Source organism: Scyliorhinus canicula, chromosome 3, assembly GCF_902713615.1.
Source record: "Scyliorhinus canicula chromosome 3, sScyCan1.1, whole genome shotgun sequence".
NCBI classification, from domain to species: domain Eukaryota; kingdom Metazoa; phylum Chordata; class Chondrichthyes; order Carcharhiniformes; family Scyliorhinidae; genus Scyliorhinus; species Scyliorhinus canicula.
In genome coordinates, this window is record NC_052148.1 from 76,104,076 (window position 1) to 76,126,661 (window position 22,586).

At 48.8% G+C, this 22,586-nt stretch overlaps 1 protein-coding gene across 3 annotated transcripts in view; it reads right to left on the reverse strand.

Annotated features, from left to right (window-relative positions):
- LOC119962749 (probable E3 ubiquitin-protein ligase HERC1) overlaps nt 1-22,586 on the reverse strand; it is a 594,360-nt gene that overhangs the window by 385,707 nt on the left and 186,067 nt on the right. The gene's annotated exons all lie outside the window — the stretch shown is intronic.

Consider the following 22,586-nt stretch of genomic DNA (forward strand, 5'->3'; position numbering starts at 1 on the left):
CACGCAACAATTCTGTCATCCTGGGAATCAGCCTGATGAACCTTTCCCTTTCACAAAACCATGTTTACCTTTGTCTGATTGAATTAGGATTCTCCAAATGTCCTCCTTAATAACAGATTCTTGCATTTTCCAAATGACACGTTAGACTAACTGACCTGTTGTTTCCTGCTTTCCGTCTCTCTCCTTGCATTTATTTGCAATTTTCAAAACTGCTGGGACTGTTCCAGAATCTCGGAAATTTTGAAAGATCACAACCAATGCATCTACTATCTCTGCAGCCACTTCTTTAAAACCCCTAGGATGCAGGCCATCAGGTACAGAGGACCTATCAGCCTTTGGGTTTTCACAGTTACTTTTCCCCGATGCCTGTGATTGTTTCAAATTTCTCCCCTCCCTTTAACCTCTAGATTTTCAAAACATTTGTTGTATATTTGTATCTTTTACAGTGAAGACAGACACAAAATTCCTGATCAACTGTTCTGCCATCTTGTTTTCTATTATCACCGAGTCTAATTAGCCAAGGGACACTTACCTGAGTTACTCTTTCCCTTTTTAAATACTTGTAGACTCAATCTATTTTTATATTTCGAGCTAGCTTCCCCCCTCATACTCTTAATTTCTCCCACCTTATTATGTTTTAAATAATTCTTTGCTCCAATCATCAGCATACATCTCCATTTCTGATAGAAGGTTATTGATGAAACAGCTGAGGGTGGTTGCGCCAAGGTCAATGCCTTAAGGAACTCTTGCAGTGATGTCCTGAGACGGAGATGTTTGGCCTCCAACAACCACAACCATCTTCCTTTATGCAAGGTCGGCTCTAACCAAGGGACAGAATTCCCGATTCCACTTGACTTCAGTTTTTCTCAGGCTCCTTGATGCCATAGTCAATCAGATAATGACCTGGTGACAAGGGCAATCAATCTCACCACCCCGCGAGTTCCGCCCTTTTGTACAAGTTTGGACCAAGACTGTAATGAGGTCAGGTGGTGAGCTGTCCAAGTTATATCCAAACTGGATCAGTAACCAGATAATTATTGTGTATGTCCCGCTTTATAGCATTATCAATGACACTTTCCATTACGTTCCTGGTGATTGAGAGAGGCTAATAGAGCAATAATTGACTGGTTTGGATTGTTTGTGGACAGAACATACCAGGGTAATTTTCCACATTGTCCGGTAGGTACCAGTGTTGCAGATGTAATGGAACAGATTGGCTCGGGGAATAGCTAAGTCTAGAACCACAAGTCTTTGATACTTTTGCCAGGATGTGGTTAGGGACTGTCGTCTTTGCAGCAACCAATGCCTTCTGTTCTTTCTTGATATGATGTGGAGTGAACCAAATTAGCAAAAGACTGGCATCTGCTGGGAACCTCAGGAAGAGGCTGAGAGGAATCACTTACTTTTGTACAAATGTGCTAGGCTCTCCCATCATCAGGATTTGGAGCCACCTCCTCCAGTTAGTTATTTAATTGTCCACCACCATTTCAGACTGGATGTGGCAGGACGGCTAAGCATTGATCTGACCCATTGGTCGCGGGATTGCTTAGTCCTATCTATTGCGTGCTGCTTCTGTCTTATGTTGACAGCTCATTATTAGCTATGACTGGTGTTGCACCTGGAATTCCCTCTTACATTCCTCATTCAACTGGGTTGATCCCTTAGCTTCATGGGAGTGAGGGTAATGCCGGGCCATGAGGTTACAATTTTGCTTCTGCTAATCATAAGAATAAGGAGCCGGTCGAGGCCACTCAGCCCCCTGCTTTGCCATTAGTGACCTCAAATTTGCATCCCGCCTACACCTAATAATATGGGCGGCACAGTGGTTAGCACTGTTGCATCACAGAGCCAGGGACCCGGGTTCCGTTCCGGCCTTGGGTGACTGTGTGGAGTTTGAACATTTTCCCAGTGTCTGTGTGGGTTTCCTCCAGGTGCTCCAGTTTCCTCCCACAGTCCAAAGATATGCAGGTTGGGTGCATTGGCCATGATAAATTGCCCCATAGTATCTAAAGGTGTTCAGGTTAGGTGGGGTTACAGGGATGGGGCAGGGGAGTGTGCCTAAGTAGGGGTGCTCTTGCAGAGGGTCGAATGACCTCCTTCTGCATGGTAGGGATTCTATGGTAGAATTCTGTGGATAATGTTTTATCCCCTTGCTTATCAAGAATCTATTCATCTCTACCTTAAAAATATTCAGCGACTCTGTTGCCACCTTCTTTCCAGGAAGAGTTTCAAAGACTGACAACCCTCTGGGTAAAAAGATTTCACCTCATCTCCATTTTTAATGGGTGACCCCTTATTTTTAAACAGTGACCACTTTTGTACATTCCCCGACAAGTCCACCCTTGTCAAGACCGCCGAGGATCTTATGTTTCAAACAATTCAGCTCTTACTCTTCTGAACTCCAGCAGATAGAAGCCTAGCCTGTCCAACTTTTCTTCGTAAGACAACCCATCCATTCCAGGTAATGGTCTGGTAAACATTCTCTGAACCGCTTCTGATACATTTACACCTTCCTTAAATAAGGTGACCAATACTGTAGACAATACGCCAGATGAGGTCTCACTGGCCCTGTACAATTAAAGCATAACTTCCCCACTTTTATATTCAATTCTCCTCACAATAAACTATAACATTCTAATAGCTTTCCTAATTATTTACTGTACCAGTACACCTTTTATGATTCATGCACTAAGACACCCAGATCCCTCTGCATTTCAGACCTTGACAATCTCACACCATTTAGACAATATGCTGCTTTTTCTTCTTCCTGCCAACAGAGACAATTTCACATTTTCCCACATAATACTCCAATTGCCAGATTTTGGCCAACTCATTTAACCTATTCTTTGTAACCTCCTTATACACTCTTCACTATTTGCTTTCATGCCTAATTTTGCGTCATCAGTAAACTTGGCAATCATCCCTTCAATTCCTTCCTTCAAGTCATTTACATAAATTGTAAATAGTTGAGGTCTCAGTACTGATCCCATGGAACATCACTCATTACATCTTGTCAACTAAAAAAGACACAATTATGCCTACTCTCTGGATCCTGTTAGCAAGCTGATCTTCAATCCACACCAATCAATAGGTTACCTCTTATGCCATGACCTTTTACCTTTTTATCAAAAGCAACAACTTTTGATGTGGCACTTTATCACAGATAGTCCATAGTGCCTCATGGATGCTAGATCGGCTCTGATTCTATCTCATATAACAAGGGAGGGTATGGCAAGTGCAAAGATCGGACTTCCGCTGCTGTGGTGGGATGTGAAACCACAGGGCATTAGACTGGGCCTCTCGATTATTAGTCCATTGACATTACCACTATTCCCCTGTGACAGAACTCAGGTTCAGAATTAGAGTCATGGCGTGCAATTCACCCAAAAACTGACAAAGTGGGTGATTTCTGCCGGCTTTTTTGGTGAGATCCAGATCTGTATGCATCAAATTGTTTGGGGCTAAGGGAATTTCTCACCAGTAAATCCCACACTAAGAATTTTCTTCTGCAGTGGGGAATTAAACTTGCCAGCCTGACCAATTTCTCAGAGATCAGAACGCAATTTTAAAAGGGTGCCCCAATCTCAAAGTGAAATTGAGGGTCGCCCACCCCACACCCATGGACAATGCGACTCCCCACAGACAGGGGCAGTAACCCCAGTCCTCGGCCCCTAAGAGGCAATCTCCTCCTCCATCACCCAGCCATGAAGGCCCTACCCCACACCCAACCTTCCTTGTGAGCATCAGGACATCGCCCCCATCCCCAACCCCGAAGTGAGCATATCCCACTATAGGATCAGTGAGGGCCCCAAAACCTTTAGGCCCCCCCATTCAGGCCAACCGACTTCACCCGCCCCAAACTCCATGACGCCCCATCATACCCCCCTTCCATGGTTTCATGGACACAGCCCTCCCTTATGCCCCACCTCCTGGCACTGCCAACCTGGCACCTTGGACAGGTACCAGGTACTGCCCTGAGCCCCACAAGACGGGGGGGGGGGGGGGGCAACAATAGCCTCCGAAACCTCCCGGCGTGGCAATTACGCCTGGTCTCTACTCGTGGACACCAGCAACAATCAGCGCCTGGGTGAGGCCTTGCCAGTGCGGCTAGTAACTCCAGGGAGCTGGGAGAATGCGAACTTGAACAGGCCGCACATATTTAGATGAGCCTTGTTGTTCATTTAAATATGATTACATGGATCACGCCCAGCGAGGGCATGATACAGATTGTGCCGGGCTCCACAGGTCGGGCGACTCGCGATCCACTAGGAACCAAGCTTGTTTTGTGCCTCTCCCCGCGCTGTACCTGGTCCAACAGGATTAGCGCCAGGCGCAATGTGGTGGGACAATTGCACCCATCACAGAGGTCTGTAGCACAGAAATGGCCCTTCAACCCATCGAATCTGCACCTACTCTAATCCCATTTTCCAGCTCATGCACCATCGCCTTGTATGCCTTGGCATAATAAGCGAACATCTCAATACTTCTTAAATACTATGAAGGTCTCTGCTTCCAGGCCTTTCAAGCAATGTGTTCCATACTCCCACCACCTCTGGGTGAAAAAGTTATTCCTCACATTCTCCCTAATCCTCCTGTCCTGTACTTTAAATCTATGCCCCCAGATTATTGATCCCTCCAGCAAGGGGAATAGTTTCTTTCTTTCAACTCAAACTATGCCCCTTGTAATTTTATACATCTCAATCATGTCCCCCCTCAGTATCCTCTGCTACAAGGAAAACAATCAAAGTCTATCCAATCTTTCTTCATAACTAAAACTCTCCAGCCCAGACAACATCCTGGTAAATCTCCTCTGCACCCTTTCTATCACAAACTTCCCATAATGTGGATTCCAGGACTGCGCACAATACTCCAGCTGTGACCTAACCTACATTTTATACAGTTCCAGCATAAAAATGACAAACAGCAGTGGCCCCAAAACAGATCCTTGTGGTACACCACTAGTAACTGGGCTCCAGGCTGAACATTTCCCATCAACCACCACCCTTTATCTTCTTCCAGCTAGCCAACGTCCACTTTCCTCCTGCTCTTAAAATCTATGGGCTGGATTCTCTGCACACCGACGCCAAAATCACAGCCGGTGCCGGGGCAGAGAATCCATTTCCGCGCATGGAATCAGGACCACTGCCGGTTCCCCGATTCTCCAAGCCCCGAAAAGCGGCGTACTTGGAGAGTATGCATTGCCGAGTATCACCTACCTGCGGCCAATGCTGGAGGCCTGCCCCACTATTCTCCGCCCCTGACCAGCCAAAGTCCCGACGGCTGGATCTAACATGATCCTGCCATTTGGGATACTAGCGTGGAGGCTGCGGACTGCCATGGTCGGGGGTGGGTGGTCAGGGTAGGGCGCGCAGGCAATCGGGGGCACTATTTGGAGAGTCCAGCTCCGCGGTTTGAGTCCCCATGGCGTGGCCGCTGGAGGCCGCCACCGAGCACACGCAAGGCCTCCAACCCGGAATTGTGGGATCCCGTATCTGCAGCAAAAGCTGCTAGTTTCACGCCGGGTCCCTGCTAGCCCCCTGCAGGGCAATGAATATACAGCCCTTTCACGCCAGATTTTCTATCGTGAAAGGCCACAGTTTTTACAACGGCGTGGGGACATAGCCCCAGAATTGGAGAATCCAGCCCTGTGCCTTGACTAAAAAAGCATGTACATCATATACATTCTTTGCCACTTTATCCACCGCTACCTTAAAGGATGGGTGCACATGCACACCAAGGTCCCTTTGATCCTGGGTGCTTCGCAAGGTCCTGCCGTTCATCAAGTATTCCTTTACCTGGTTTGTCCTGCCCAAGTGCATCTCCTCACATTTATACAGATTTAATCCCATCTGACCAGCCCGTCTATATCCTCCTGTAATCAAAAGTTATCCTCCTCACTATTTATCAGCCCGCCAATTTTCAACAAGTCTGCAAACTTTCTGACCAACACTCCTGCATTCATGTCTAAATCATTTACATAAACCACAAACAGCATGGGTCTAACACTGAGCCCTGCAGGACCCAACTGGACACAGGCTTCCAGTCAGAAAACCATCCCTCAACCATCACCCTCTGCTTCCTGCTACTTAGCCTATTCTGGATCCAATTTGCCAAATGTCCTTGCATCCTATGGACTCTTACCTTCACTATCAGTCCCCCATGTAGGTCCTGATCAAAAGTCTTTCTGACATCCAAGTAGACCATGTCAAATGCATTGCCCCATCTACACACCTGGCAATCAAGTTTGTTTGACATGATTTCCCCTTAACAAAACAATGCTGACTGTTTTTGATCAATCCGTGCCTTTCCAAATGCAGATTTATTCTTTCTCTCAGAATTCCTTCCAATAGTTTCCCACCACCAAGGTTAGATTGACTCGCCTGTAGTTTCCTGGTTTATCCCTTCCTCCCTTCCTGAATAAGGGTCCCACATTATCCTCCAATCCCCCAGCACCTCTCCTGTGACGAGAGGAATTGAAAATTATTGCCAGCTCCCCTGCTATTTCCTCCTTTACCTCACTCAACAGCCTGGGATACATTTATCTGGCCCTGGAGATTTAGCTACTTTGAAGCTCGCGAGACCATCCAGAACCTCCACTGAGTCCATGTTAATTTCTTACATTTTATCACAGTCCTTCTTCCTGATTTTTATACCCATATCGTCCCTTTCACTAGCGAATATTGACACAAAGCATTAATTTAGAACCCTATCTACATCCTCCGGCTCGACATAGGGGCTGAGGTCGGCCCCAAGAAGGGAGATGGCTGATCGGGGTGAGGGGGGCACAGTGCCCCTCGACCAGGCTGATCACGTTAGAGGGTAAAGTTAAACAGGCCGGTAAAGAGGGCAGGTGTGTTCGTACATCTGAGGGCGCTGAAGGCGAGCTTAATAATGCTTCAAGAGACCCAAGAGTTGATGTGGTGTATATGGATTTCAGTAAAGCGTTTGATAAGGTTCCCCACGGTAGGCTATTGCAGAAAATACGGAGGCATGGGATTCAGGGTGATTTAGCAGTTTGGATCAGAAATTGACTAGCTGGAAGAAGACAAAGGGTAGTGGTTGGTGGGAAATGTTCAGACTGGTGTCCAGTTACTAGTGGTGTACCACAAGGATCTGTTTTGGGGCCACTGCTGTTTGTCATTTTTATAAATGACCTGGAGGAGGGCGTAGAAGGATGGGTGAGTAAATTTGCAGATGACACTAAAGTCAGTGGAGTTGTGGACAGTGCGGAAGGATGTCACAAGTTACAGAGGGACATTGATAAGCTGCAGAGCTGGGCTGAGAGGTGGCAAATGGAGTTTGATGCAGAAAAGTATGAGGTGATTCATTTTGGAAAGAATAATAGGAAGACAGAGTACTGGGCTAATTGCAAGATTCTTGGGAGTGTGGATGAGCAGAGAGATCTCGGTGTCCATGTACATAGATCCCTGAAAGTTGCCACCCACTTTGAGAGGGTTGTTAAAGTGTCCGGTGTGTTAGCTTTTATTGGTAGAGGAATTGGGTTTCGGAGCCATGAGGTCATGTTGCAGCTGTACAAAACTCTGGTGTGGCCGCATTTGGAGTATTGAGTGCAATTCTGGTCGCCGCATTATAGGAAGGAAGTGGAAGCATTGGAAAGGGTGCAGAGGAGATTTACCAGGATGTTGCCTGGTATGGAGGGAAGATCTTATGAGGGTAGGCTGAGGGACCTGAGGCCGTTTTCGTCAGAGAGAAGGTTAAGAGGTGACTTAATTGAGGCATACAAGATCATTAGAGAATTAGATAGGGTGATGTCTAGCACGAGGGGACATAGATTTAAATTGAGGGGAGATAGATATAGGACAGATGTCAGAGGTAGGTTCTTTACTCAGAGAGTAGTAAGGGCGTGGAATGCCCTACCTGCAACAGTAGTGGACTCGTCAACATTAAGGGCATTTAAATGGTCATTGGATAAACATATGGATGATAAGGGAATAGTGTAGATGGGCTTTAGAATGGTTTCACAGGTCGGCTCAACATAGAGGGCCGAAGGGCCTGTACTGCGCTGTAATGTTCTATGTTCTATCTGAAAGTGGCTGACCAGGTCATACTGAGGAAGGGTTGGATCAGCCAGGTCTTCCACTCGGGGCTGGACACTAAAACCAGGGGGGTTGCGATTTTGGTCAACAAATGAGTGTAATTCGAGGCGGCAGCACAATCTCGGATGGGGGAGGCAGATTTGTCATGGTGAGTGGCAAGCATGAGGGGATGAGGGTGGTCTTGGCCAATGTATATACCCCAAATTGGGATGATGGGGAGTTTATTAAGAGACTGCTGGGGAAGATACCTGACCTGGATTCGCACAGGCTGATTATGGGAGGGGATTTTAACACAGTCCTTGACCCCAACCTAGACAAGTCGTGTTCAAAAATGGATAAGATGCAGGCAATGGCAAAATAACTGAAGGGGTTAATGGGGGCTGATCCATGGAGGGCTTGTCAGCTGATGGGGAGGGAGTTTTCGTTCTATTCACATGTCCATAAGGTGTATTCCCGAATTGATTTTTTCATCATGAGCAGGGATTTGCTAGCGGGAGTGACAGACGTAGAATATTTGGCGATCGCTATTTCGGACCACGCCCCACACTGGGTTGATCTGCAGGTCTGTAAGGAAAGTTTTCAGTGCCCTCAATGGAGGCCAGAGGTCGGTTTGTTGGCGGACGAGGTGGTGTGTGCGAGGGTGAGGAAATGTATGCAAACTACCTGCAGACAATGACTCAGGGGAAACCTCAGCTGCGGTGCTCTGGGAGGCGCTGAAGGCAGTGGTGAGAGGGGAGCTGATTTTGATTAGAGCACATAGGGACAGGACGGACAAGGCAGAAATGGACCGACTGGTAAGGGAGATTGGTAGACGGGTTGGGGGCCCCAATCAGGACCGAATAAATATTGAGGGGCTTGAGGGCCATGCAATCGGGTAAAGTCCCAGGGCTGGATGGGCATCCGGTGGAGTTTTACAAAAAGTTCTCAGAGATAAGTTCTCAGAGGGCAGCAGAGCAGAGCTACTGATCAGCTGTTCTGGGGAAATTTGCATACGTGCAGTGCGGTCAGCCTAAGTTGAAGGTGAATCTGCGAAGGAGACCCGAGGAGTTTGAGTGAAGGCAATCATCCAGCAGAGGGCAGCAGAGCAGAGCTACTGATCAGCTGTTCTGGGGAAATTTGCATACGTGCAGTGCGGTCAGCCTAAGTTGAAGGTGGTTTGTGGAGAGGCTGTTGGCAAGTGACAGTTAAACCTGAAACACTTCGTGAGTGTTTCCCACCCTACCTCCTCCTCTAACCAACCCCCCCACCCCACGGTGGTTGGGAAGCGGGAGCAGGGGCCTGTCGTGAAGGTGAGTGAGTGTCTTTAAATTTGCTTACCTTTCAGCGGGAGCAGGGTTTGAGGTAATATCAGGTAAGCTCTTCCTTTCTTTTTCTTTTTCTTGTTTTTTTTTAAAATCTAGAGGTGATGTCAGGGAAGGCAGTACAATGCTCCCCCTGCAGAATGTTTGAGGTGAGGGACGCCGTCAGTGTCCCTGCTGATTTCATCTGTGGGAAATGCACCCAACTCCAGCTCCTCAAAAACCGTGTTAGGGACCTGGAGCTTGAGCTGGATGAACTTCGGATCATTCGGGAGGCAGAGGGGGTCATAGATAGGAGCTTCAGGGAAGTAGTTACACCAAAGACTGGAGATAGATGGGTAACTGTCAGAGGGACTGGGAAGAAGCAGTCAGTGCAGGGACCCCCTGCGGTCGTTCCCCTGAGTAACAAGTATACCGTTTTGGATACTTGTGGGGGGGGACGACTTACCAGGGGTAAGCCATGGGGTACGGGCCTCTGGCACGGAGTCTGTCCCTGTTGCTCAGAAGGGAAGGGGGGAAAGGAGTAGAACATTAGTAATTGGGGACTCAATAGTCAGGGGCACAGATAGGAGATTTTGTGGGAGCGAGTGAGACTCACGTTTGGTATGTTGCCTCCCAGGTGCAAGGGTACGTGATGTCTCGGATCGTGTTTTCCGGGTCCTTAAGGGGGAGGGGGAGCAGCCCCAAGTCGTAGTCCACATTGGCACTAACGACATAGGTAGGAAAGGGGACAAGGATGTCAGGCAGGCCTTTAGGGAGCTAGGATGGAAGCTCAGAGCGAGAACAAACAGAGTTGTTATCTCTGGGTTGTTGCCCGTGCCACGTGATAGTGAGATGAGGAATAGGGAGAGAGAGCAATTAAACACGTGGCTACAGGGATGGTGCAGGCGGGAGGGATTCAGATTTCTGGATAACTGGGGCTCTTTCTGGGGAAGGTGGGACCTCTATAGACAGGATGGTCTACATCTGAACCTGAGGGGCACCAATATCCTGGGGGGGAGATTTGTTAGTGCTCTTTGGGGGGGTTTAAACTAATTCAGCAGGGGCATGGGAACCTGGATTGTAGTTTTGGGGTACGGGAGATTGAGAGTATAGAGGTCAGGAGCACAGATTTGACTTCGCAGGAGGGTGCCAGTGTTCAGGTAGGTGGTTTGAAGTGTGTCTACTTCAATGCCAGGAGTATACGAAATAAGGTAGGGGAACTGGCAGCATGGGTTGGTACCTGGGACTTCGATGTTGTGGCCATTTCAGAGACATGGATAGAGCAGGGACAGGAATGGTTGTTGCAGGTTCCGGGGTTTAGGTGTTTTAGTAAGCTCAGAGAAGGGGACAAAAGAGGGGGAGGTGTGGCGCTGCTAGTCAAGGACAGTATTACGGTGGCGGAAAGGATGCTAGATGGGGACTCTTCTTCTGAGGTAGTATGGGCTGAGGTTAGAAACAGGAAAGGAGGGGTCACCCTGTTGGGAGTTTTCTATAGGCCACCTAATAGTTCTAGGGATGTAGAGGAAAGGATGGCGAAGATGATTCTGGAAAAGAGCGAAAGTAACAGGGTAGTTGTTATGGGAGACTTTAACTTTCCAAATATTGACTGGAAAAGATATAGTTCGAGTACATTAGATGGGTCATTCTTTGTACAATGTGTGCAGGAGGGTTTCCTGACACAATATGTTGACAGGCCAACAAGAGGCGAGGCCACATTGGATTTGGTTTTGGGTAATGAACCAGGCTAGGTGTTAGATCTGGAGGTAGGTGAGCACTTTGGAAACAGTGACCACAATTCGGTGACCTTTACATTAGTGATGGAAAGGGATAAGTATACCCCGCAGGGCAAGAGTTATAGCTGGGGGAAGGGCAATTATGATGCCATTAGACATGACTTAGGATGTGTTGGTTGGAGAAGTAGGCTGCAAGGGTTGGGCACACTGGATATGTGGAGCTTGTTCAAGGAACAGCTATTGCATGTTCTTGATAAGTACGTACCAGTCAGGCAGGGAGGAAGGGGTCGAGCGAGGGAACCGTGGTTTACCAAAGAAGTGGAATCTCTTGTTAAGAGGAAGAAGGAGGCCTATGTGAAGATGAGGCGTGAAGTTTCAGTTGGGGCGCTTGATAGTTACAAGGAAGCGAGGAAGGATCTAAAGAGAGAGCTGAGACGAGCAAGGAGGGGACATGAGAAGTCTTTGGCAGGTAGGATCAAGGAAAACCCAAAAGCTTTCTATAGGTATGTCAGGAATAAAAGAATGACTAGGGTAAGAGTAGGGCCAGTCAAGGACAGTGGTGGGAAGTTGTGTGTGGAGGCTGAGGAGATAAGCGAGATACTAAATGAATACTTTTCATCAGTATTCACTCAAGAAAAAGATAATATTGTGGAGGAGAATGCTGAGACCCAGGCTATTAGAATAGATGGCATTGAGGTGCGTAGGGAAGAAGTGTTGGCAATTCTGGACAAGGTGAAAATAGATAAGTCCCCGGGGCCGGATGGGATTTATCCTAGGATTCTCTGGGAAGCCAGGGAAGAGATTGCTGAGCCTTTGGCTTTGATTTTTAGGTCATCATTGGCTACAGGAATAGTGCCAGAGGACTGGAGGATAGCAAATGTGGTCCCTTTGTTCAAGAAGGGGAGTAGAGATAACCCCGGTAACTATAGGCCGGTGAGCCTAACGTCTGTGGTGGGTAAAGTCTTGGAGAGGATTATAAAAGATACGATTTATAATCATCTAGATAGGAATAATATGATTAGGGACAGTCAGCATGGTTTTGTGAAGGGTAGGTCATGCCTCACAAACCTTATCGAGTTCTTTGAGAAGGTGACTGAACAGGTAGACGAGGGTACAGCAGTTGATGTGGTGTATATGGATTTCAGTAAAGCGTTTGATAAGGTTCCCCACGGTCGGCTATTGCAGAAAATACGGAGGCTGGGGATTGAGGGTGATTTAGAGATGTGGATCAGAAATTGGCTAGTTGAAAGAAGACAGAGAGTGGTAGTTGATGAGAAATGTTCAGAATGGAGTTCAGTTACGAGTGGCGTACCACAAGGATCTGTTCTGGGGCCGTTGCTGTTTGTCATTTTTATAAATGACCTAGAGGAGGGCGCAGAAGGATGGGTGAGTAAATTTGCAGACGACACTAAAGTCGGTGGAGTTGTAGACAGTGCGGAAGGATGTTGCAGGTTACAGAGGGACATAGATAAGCTGCAGAGCTGGGCTGAGAGGTGGCAAATGGAGTTTAATGTGGAGAAGTGTGAGGTGATTCACTTTGGAAAGAATAACAGAAATGCGGAATATTTGGCTAATGGTAAAATTCTTGGTAGTGTGGATGAGCAGAGGGATCTCGGTGTCCATGTACATAGATCCCTGAAAGTTGCCATCCAGGTTGATAGGGTTGTGAAGAAGGCCTATGGTGTGTTGGCCTTTATTGGTAGAGGGATTGAGTTCCGGAGCCATGAGGTCATGTTGCAGTTGTACAAAACTTTAGTACGGCCGCATTTGGAGTATTGCGTACAGTTCTGGTCGCCTCATTATAGGAAGGACGTGGAAGCTTTGGAACGGGTGCAGAGGAGATTTACCAAGATGTTGCCTGGTATGGAGGGAAAATCTTATGAGGAAAGGCTGATGGACTTGAGGTTGTTTTCGTTAGAGAGAAGAAGGTTAAGAGGTGACTTAATAGAGGCATACAAAATGATCAGAGGGTTAGATAGGGTGGACAGCGAGAGCCTTCTCCCGCGGATGGAGGTGGCTAGCACGAGGGGACATAGCCTTAAATTGAGGGGTAATAGATATAGGACAGAGGTCAGAGGTGGGTTTTTTACGCAAAGAGTGGTGAGGCCGTGGAATGCCCTACCTGCAACAGTAGTGAACTCGCCAACATTGAGGGCATTTAAAAATTTATTGGATAAGCATATGGATGATAAGGGCATAGTGTAGGTTAGATGGCCTTTAGATTTTTTCCATGTCGGTGCAACATCGAGGGCCGAAGGGCCTGTACTGCGCTGTATCGTTCTATGTTCTATAGTGGGGCCAGTGCTGGTTAGGGTTTTCAATGAGGCAAGACGATGTCACAGGCCTCTATCTCCCTGATATTGAAATGGGACAAAGACCCGGAGACATGTGGGTCCTATAAGCCGATCTCTCTGCTCAACGTAGATGCTAAAATACTGGCCAAGCTCTTGGCTGCTAGGATTGAGGACTGTGTGCCAGACGTCATTATGGAAGATCAAACCGGATTAGTCAAGGGCAGGCAGTTGGTGGCCAATATAAGAAGGCTGCTCAATGTGATCATGATGCCCCCGGAGAGTAGGGAGGCAGAGGTAGTTGTGGCAATGGATGCCGAAAAGGCTCTCGACCGGGTTGAGTGGCACTATTTATGGGAGGTTCTGGGACGATTTGGGTTGGGGAGGGCTTTATCGACTGGGTCAGACTGCTGTACCAGGCTCCGGAGGCGAGTGTGAGGACGAATAGGACGACATCTGACTATTTTAGACTGTACGGATGGACAAGGCAGGGGTGCCCCCTCTCCCCACTGCTGTTTGCGCTAGCAATACTGGCAATTGCCCTGAGAGCTTCTTGGGGTTGGAAGGGGTTGGTACTGAAGGGGGGTGGGGGGGACATAAGAGTTTTGCTGTACGCTGAACACCTGCTTTTCTACATCATGGATCCAGTGGCTGGGATGGATGAAATCATGGGAATCCTGAAGGAATTCGGCCGGTTCTCAGGGTAAAAACTGAACATGGCAAAAAGTGAGTTGTTTCTAGTCCAGGCAAGGGGCCAGGAGGGTCGGTTGAGGGGGCTGCCGTTCAGGCTAGTAAGAGACAGTTTTAGATACTTAGGGATACAGGTGGCGCGGGACTGGGGCTGTCCGCACAAGTTGAACTTATCTTGGTTGGTGGAGCAAATGAAGGTCGGGTTCCGGAGGTGGGATGTGCTCCCACTGACACTAGCAGGGAGAGTGCAGACGGTTAAAATGATAATCCTCCCGAGGTTCCTGTTCGTCTTCCAGTGCCTCCCCATTTTTATTCCGCGATCTTTTTTCAAGGTCAATAAAATGATTATGGGATTTGTGTGGGTGGGAAAGTCCCCGCGTCTGAGGAGATTGATGGTGGAGAGGAATCGAGGGGAAGGGGGGCTGGAGCTGCCAAACTTTAGTAACTACTACTGGGCGGCCAACATAGCTATGATAAGGAAGTGGAAGGTGGATGCGGGGTCGGTTTGGGGGTGAATGGTGGCTGCTTCGTACAAGGGCACCAGCTTGGCAGCCCTGGTCACATCGCCCCTCTCGCTCCCGCCAGCACGGTACTCCACAAGCCCTATAGTGGTGGCGACTTTGCGGATCTGGGCCAACGGAGAAAGCACATGGGGGGAGTGAGAGCATCGGTTTGGTCCCCAATTTGCGACAATCACCAGTTTGCGCCAGGGATTATGGACGGGGGTTCCGAGTATGGTGGAGGGCTGGGATTGAGAGGATGGGGGATTTGTTCTTGCAAGGGAGCTTCCCGAGCATGAGGGCGTTAGAGGAGAAATTTGAGCTGGCGAGGGGAATGAGTTCAGGTATTTGCAGGTGCGGGACTTTCTACGCAGATTCTGTCCTTCCCACGCCTGCCACTTAGGGGGATCCAGGACAGGTAGGGTGGGGGAGGGGAGGGTCTCGGATATATATAAAGAACTTGTAGGTGCAGAGGAGACACAGATTGAGGAGCTGAAGCTTAAGTGGGAAGAGGAGCTCGGAGGGAAGATAGAAGAAGGCTTATGGGTGGAAGCGTTGAGCAGGGTAAACACGAGCGCAACATGCGCTAGGCTGAGCTTGATTCAATTCAAGGTCGTCCACCAGGCCCACATGACAGCGGCCCAGATGAGCAAATTTTTTAGATTGGAGGACAGGTGCGCCAGATGTTCGGGAGGACCGGCGAACCATGTCCACATGTTCTGCGCATGCCCAAAACTCAGGGGGTACTGGCAGGGTTTCGCGGATGTTATGTCCTGGGTACTGAAACAGGGGTGGTGATGAGTTCAGAGGTGCTATTTTTGGCGTTTCGGAGGACCCGGGAGTCCAGGAGGAGACAGAGGCTGACGTTTTGGCCTTTGCTTCCCTGGTAGCCCGGTGACAAATTCTGTTGGCATGGAGAGACTCAAAACCCCCGAAGTCGGAGGCCTGGCTATCGGATATGGCGAGCTTTCTCGGTTTGGAGAAAATTAAGTTCGCTTTGAGAGGGTCACACTGTCAGGGTTCGCCCAGAGGTGGCAACCATTTATCGACTTCCTCATGGAAAATTAATCGTCAGCAGGAGGGGGGGCGGGTTTAGGGTAACCTAGATTAGGGGGGTTGTTAGGCTGGTCCTTGTAGGAAGGGAGCTGGTTTTATTGCACAATTTTGATTGTTTTTTGTACACTGTTTTATATTGTTGTTGTTTATTATGCTAAAATGTCTTACTAAAATTGTTTATCAAAAAAAGAAAAACTTAACATTTTCCTTTCTTTGTCCTTTCATGTCCCCTTTTGCTCTAATTCCCTTTTTAAGTTCTCTCTTCCATATTCTATACTTCTCTTGGGCTTCTGCTGGTTTAAACCTCCCTTTTTTTCTTTATTCATTGCTGTAGATCCCTAGGTATCTCCAGGGTTCACTGGATTTGTTGGTCCCACCCTTTTCTTTATTGGAACACATTGACCCTGAACTCTCCCCATTTCCTTCTTGAATGCATTGCACTGTTCTGTCACAGATTTACCTAGAGGTGTCTGCTCCCAGTCCACTCTGGCCAAATCATATCTGATTTTATTAAAATGGGCCTTCCCCAGTTTAGAACCTTGATTTCAGGCCCAACCTTGAATCCAACAATCACCGTCTTCAAAATGCTCCTCACTGATACTTTCACCACTTGCCTGGCTTTATTGCCCAAAATTAAGTCCAGGACCACACTCTTTCTTGTAGGACCTCTAAACATAAAAAGTTCTCCTGGACGTATTTTAAGAATTTTGCTCTCCCTAAACCTTTCACACTATGACCACACCAATTAATGTTGGGGAGGTTGACATTCCCCACTATCACTACCCTATTACTTTTATACTTCCCTGAAATTTGCCTATATATCTGCTCTTCTATTTCTTTCAGCCTACAGAACACACCCACAACATGATTCCTCCTTTTTGTTTTTAAGTTCTACCTTGATGTGTTGGGTGCTCTGGATCTATGGAACACATACAGGCCACCAACACTTAAAATAGTACAACACTATTTTATTAAACTATTGAACATACTTTTACTGTGGGTTAGCACAATGTTAGATTAAACTAAAGACCTGTGCCTATCCTAACCAGTCTATTTACTCAGCACATGGTGAGGATCTGTGCTGTTAGCTGTAAGCTCTGTACTTCTGAAAAGCTGCATCCCGAATGAGTGGGAAAACTGATGCCCTCGGTCTTTATAGTGAGTGTGCTCGAACTGGTGATTGGCTGTGGGGTTATGCATGTTGCTTGGTCCTACTGTATGTCCATCAGTGTGTGTGTCTGCACCATAATATACTGGTATATATTATGACATCCCCCTTTTTTAAAAAAATGTCTATTTGTGGCAATAAATAATGTGTGGTGATAATGTTCCTAACTACGTGTGGGGTGCGAAGACATATTTACATGACTATGTACATAAGAACTAAGCTATTTATATGGGAAGGTGTCTGGTGCAGATAAACAGTATGCAACAAGAGGAATGAGAGCAACATTATATAGAAACCAGGAAAACGATCAAACAAAGCAACGAAACAATTCAGAGAGTCCATAAATTTGAAAAGTTCATAAATTTAATCTCTGAGGTGGACGACGAATTCTGGTTGACCGCCTCAAGGGTGGGTCGAGAGCGTGTTCAGGAGCAGGCTGGACTGCATCACAGTCAGGGGGAGGCAGAGTGACAGGAAGCTCTGCATAGTCCGTGGCAGGGTCAGCAGGAGGGGGAGGCAACACCGGAGGATCACGTGGCGGGCGTGGAACGAGGCAAAGGGTGCGTCGATTGCGGCATAGAATAGAGCCATCTGCCCAAGGACAACAGCGGTTGCAGACCAGCCACCGCCCGGGAGATGGACGCGAACATTGTCATCTGAAGCGAGAGCGGGGAGATCAGCAGCACGGGAGTCATGAGCCGCCTTGTGCTGTGCACGAGACAGCTGCCTCCGGCGAAGAACCGGAATGTGGTCAAAGTCTGGGACATGGATGGACGGCACCGTCGTCCTCGGGGTGCGATTCATTAGTGGTTGGGCTGGCGACAGGCCAGTGGGCAATGGGGCGGAGCGATAGGCCAGCAAGGCAAGGTAGAAATCAGACCCAGCATCGGCAGCCTTGCATAGAAGCCTCTTGACGGTGTGTACTCCCTTCTCCGCTTTGCCGTTGGATTGGGGGTACAGGGAACTGGACGTCACATGGGCAAAATTGTACCGCCTGGCAAAGCTGGACCATTCCTGGCTGGTGAAGCAGGGGCCATTGTCTGACATTACCGTGAGCGGGATGCCGTGTCGAGCAAAGGTTTCTTCACATGCACGAATGACTGCGGACGAAGTGAGGTCGTGCAACCATATCACCTCCGGGTAGTTGAAAAGTAGTCGACGATCAGGACATAGTCTCTACCAAGCACGTGAAACAGATCAATGCCCACCTTGGTTCAAGGTGACGTGACCAACTCATGGGGCTGCAGTGTCTCGCGTGGTTGGGCCGGCTGGAGGCGCTGACAGGTGGGGCAGTTGAGCACTGTGTTGGCGATGTCTTCATTAATGCCGGGCCAGTACACTGCCTCAAGGGCCCGTCGGCAGCACTTCTCCACACCCAGGTGGCCCTCGTGTAATTGTTCCAGGACAAGCTGGCGCATGCTATGCGGGATGAGAATGCGGTCCAGTTTGAGAAGAACCCCGTCTACTACCGCCAGATCGTCTCTGATGTTATAGAATTGAGGGCATTGGTCCTTGAGCCACCCGTCCATCAGGTGGCGCATGACACGCTGTGGCAGGAGGTCAGCCGCCGTTTCGCGGCAAATTTGGACAAGGCGTTCATCTGAGGCAGGTAGATTGGAGGCCGCGAATGCCATATGGGTGTCAACCTGGCAGACAAATCCAGCTGAGTCATATGGAGTGTTGACTGACCTGGAGAGAGCGTCGGCAACGATGAGGTCCTTGCTTGGGGTGTACACCAGCTGGAAGTCGTATCGCCGGAGCTTGAGAAGAATACGCTGGAGGCGAGGTGTCATGTTGTTCAAGTCTTTCTGTATTATATTGATCAGCGGGCGATGGTTGGTCTCGACGGTGAATTGAGGAGGCCCGTAGACATAATCGTGAAATTTAACAACACCGGTCAGAAGGCCCACGCACTCCTTTTCTATCTGCACGTGACGCATATATGCAACGGGGGCCCATGACGAGGCCTCATTGCATTGAAGGAGCACAGCTCCAATGCCGGATTGACTGGCATCTGTCGAAATTTTGGTCTCCTTTACTGGATCAAAGAGAGTCAAGACCGAGGCTGTGGTTAGTTTAGCCTCAAGTTCCCTCCATTCACGCTCGTGGGCAGGGAGCCATTGGAAGTCTGTCGTCTTCCTGACCAGGTTCCTGAGAGCCATGGTATGAGAGGCGAGGTTAGGGATCAATTTCCCTAAAAAAATTACCATAACCAAAAACCGCAGGGCCACCTTCTTGTCTTCTGGTGTTCTCATAGCTGTAATGGCAGCTACCTTGTCTGCATCCGGCTGCACACCCAATTGGGAGATGTGGTGCCCTAGGAACTTGATATCTGTCTGACCAAATGAGCACTTGGCTCTGTTGAGGCGGAGGCCATGCTCATGTATATGTCTGAATACACGTTGGAGGCGATTAACATGCTCCTGCGGGGTGGTGGACCAGATGATTATGTCATCGACATAGACGATCCCTTCCATCATTTGTTCTATGATCCTATGGAACACTTCTGACGCAGATATGATCCCAAACGGCATCCTATTGTAGCAATATCTTCCAAAGGGGGTATTGAACGTGCAGAGTTTCCTGCTAGATTCATCAAGCTGGATTTGCCAGAATCCTTTTGAGGCGTTGAGTTTGGTAAAGAGCTTGGCGTGAGCCATCCCACATGTGAGCTCTTCGCGCTTGGGAATTGGATAGTGCTCTCTCATAATATTGTGATTGAGATCCTTGGGATCAATGCAAATTCTCAACTCGCCGGAAGGCTTTTTTTTACACATACCATGGAACTGACCCAGTTGGTTGGTTCCGTGACCCTGGAAATCACTCCTTGGTCATGGAGGTCTTGCAGCTGCTGCTTGAGGCAGTCATTAAGGGGCGCTGGGACCCTGCGAGGTGCACGCACCACAGGCGTGGCATTCGGCTTTATTAAAATTTTATAGGTGTACAGGAGCGTGCCCATGCCCTCAAAGACGTTATGGTACTGGTTGATAATGGCGTTGAGTTGCGCCCTGAAGTCAGTGTCCGGAAAGGAAGACGCGTCAACAGGAGAGAGAGAGTGAACTCTCTGAACTAGGTTCAACAGCTTGCATGCTTGCGCGCCAAGCAAGGAGGCTTTCGAGGAGCCCACAATTTCAAATGGCTTTGCGTGACCGGTGCGTCACATCAAGTTGGCATGAGCCGCTGGCAGCAATGGCATTGCCATTGTAATCTAATAGTTGGCAGGCTGATGGCAGGATGGCTGGTTTGACACGAAGGCTTTGGAGGTCAGAATGGCGGAGGCACCGGTGTCCAGGCTGAATCGTATTTGGGACCGGTTGACCGTAAGGGTGGCACACCACTCATCGTCCGGATCGATGCGGTGTACCGGCAGAGGCTGGTTTCTGTGCTTTAGGGACACCCAGTTTTTTGTTATGATCCCAACTTGAAAGGGCGCCTTCTCAGGTAGCAGGTCTGAATCGGGCTCGGTGACCGTAGGTTGAATGGCCCGGACATCCCTGCAAGGCTGGCTGGAGCGACGAAAGTTGGCAGGTGGAGCTGATCTGCATAAGGCAGCATAGGGGCCAAGTTTGCCACATTGGAGGCATCATCGGGATTTGTCAGGACATTGCTGCTTTAAATGGGTGGAGCCACAGTAGCCGCACGTTGTAGCGTCAGTGCGTTCGCTGCGCGACCGCGCATGCACGGTACGATCGTACGTGGTGCGCGCCTGCGCAGTACGTTCGTCGACGTCGCCGTCCCCTCGTTCGGTGCGCCCAGGCACGGGAGACCGCGAAAAGCGCGCAAAACGGTCACCCTCATCCAGGCTGAGGCCCTGGAATTGTTTGATTTCTTGGACCCGTTCTGCCTCGTGGGGAGCTTGCCGCACCGTTTCAGCCACTTGGATGTGGGAATACCGATTAGTGCCCTGTTCATGGAGCACGCAGATCTCGATGGCAATCGCTAGGGTGGGCTGCTTTACCTTGAGGAGCTGCTGGCGAATGGGGTCCGACCGAAAACGATCTGGTCACGTATCATGGAGTCGGAGGTGGACCCGCAGTTACAGGACTGCGCAAGGATGCGGAGGTGGGCGAGAAAGGACTGGAGAGGTTCATCCTTATCCTGCAAACGCTGTTGGAAGACATAGGGTGGAATTCTCCACCAGGCCCGACGCAGTCGTGAAACCCGGAGAGGTCGTTCCTGGCCCCCTATTCTCCCCCCGTCGGGGGGCTAGGAGGGCCGTGCCGTGAATCTCGGCCGCCGGGCCTTGTCGCTGGCGTCAAGGCCCGGCGCGCCGAAAATGACGCGGCCGATGGGCCTAATGACGTCAGCCGCGCTGAAAGAGTCGGGGGGGGGGGGGTGCCAGAGCGGCCCTCCCGCGATTCTCCCACCCGGCGTGGGAGCGGAGAATTGCACCCATAGCGCTCAAAACTTTCATTCACCTCGATGTCGCAGTGACTGTCAAACTTGAGGAGGACCGTCTTGAATTTAGATTTATCTTCACCATCGGCAAAGGTGAGAGAATTGAAGATGTGGTTGGCATGGTCGCCGGCTGTGGAGAGGAAGAGAGCAATCTTCCTGGCGTCTGAAGCAGCTTCCAGGTCTGTGGCTTCAAGGTATAGCTGGTAGTGCTGTTTGAAGATCTTCCAGTTGGCCCCTAGGTTACCGTTGATGCGGAGCGGCGGTGGCGGGCGGACGCTGTCCATGTTGCAGGATGGCTGTAAGCTGGTGGAAGGCAGATCACTTGCAGGTAGGTCTAAGAAGTTCTAACATCAACTACGGTACCATGATGTATTGGGTGCTCCGGATCCGTGGAACACATACAGGCCACCAACGCTTAAAATAGTACAACACTATTTTTTTAAACTATAAACTGCTGTACATACTTTTACTGTGGGTTAACACGATGTTAGATTAAACTAAAGACCTGTGCCCTATGAATGACAGCAAAACAAAATTAGTATTTTGCATCCGTCTTCACCATACTCGAAAACGATATAAGAGGAATTGTTGGATCAACTGATACAAGAATAAATAAGGAAATAATCCTGAGAAAGTGATGGAGTTCAAAATGGCAATGCAATGTGCACTGATTAAGTGCATCCTTGAAAGATGCAGAAGGTCAATGTGAAAATAGGAGCTCTGTCTACAACCTTCCAAAGAACCTTGGATGTGGAAGTATTAAGGAAGAAGCCACCACACCCTGCCACCCACCACCATTGCATTGGAAAATCTGCAAGACTGAATGCTTAGCGTGGGCCTCTGTCACCTCCGATTACAGCAGCTGCTGGATGAGGACCTTAAGTGGACATTAATTGGCCATTTATGGTTCTCAATAGGCCCAAATATATGTGGGCCATCCACTGCCTCTGGTAAAATTGACGCAGGGTGAAGGGTGAGAAGGGAGACAATGGGCACAGCACGCTGAATTTTATGTGCTTCCAAGCCTTTAACCCCGCTGAAGAGGAAGCATTAAAATCACCCATGCATATGTTAGACAAAAATGCAAAGACCAGCTGATGATATGGACGGACATGAGACAGATGAAAGTTAATTCAGATGAAGTGATACATTTCTGTAGGAAGAAAAGAATGAGGAAATGTAATATAAAGGATACAAGTCTAAAAGGGTGCAGGAGCAGAACGACCTGGAGTCCATGTTGACAAATCATTGGAGGTGATAGAGAAAGTTGAGAAAGCAGCCAATAAGGCTCAAGGGATCCTAGGCTTTATAAACGGAAGCATAAGAGTACAAAAGTGTGGGAGTTGTGATAAAGCTTTATAAAAGGCTAGTTCAGCCTTAATTGGATTACTGTGTCTGTGCGCTTAAATTTGG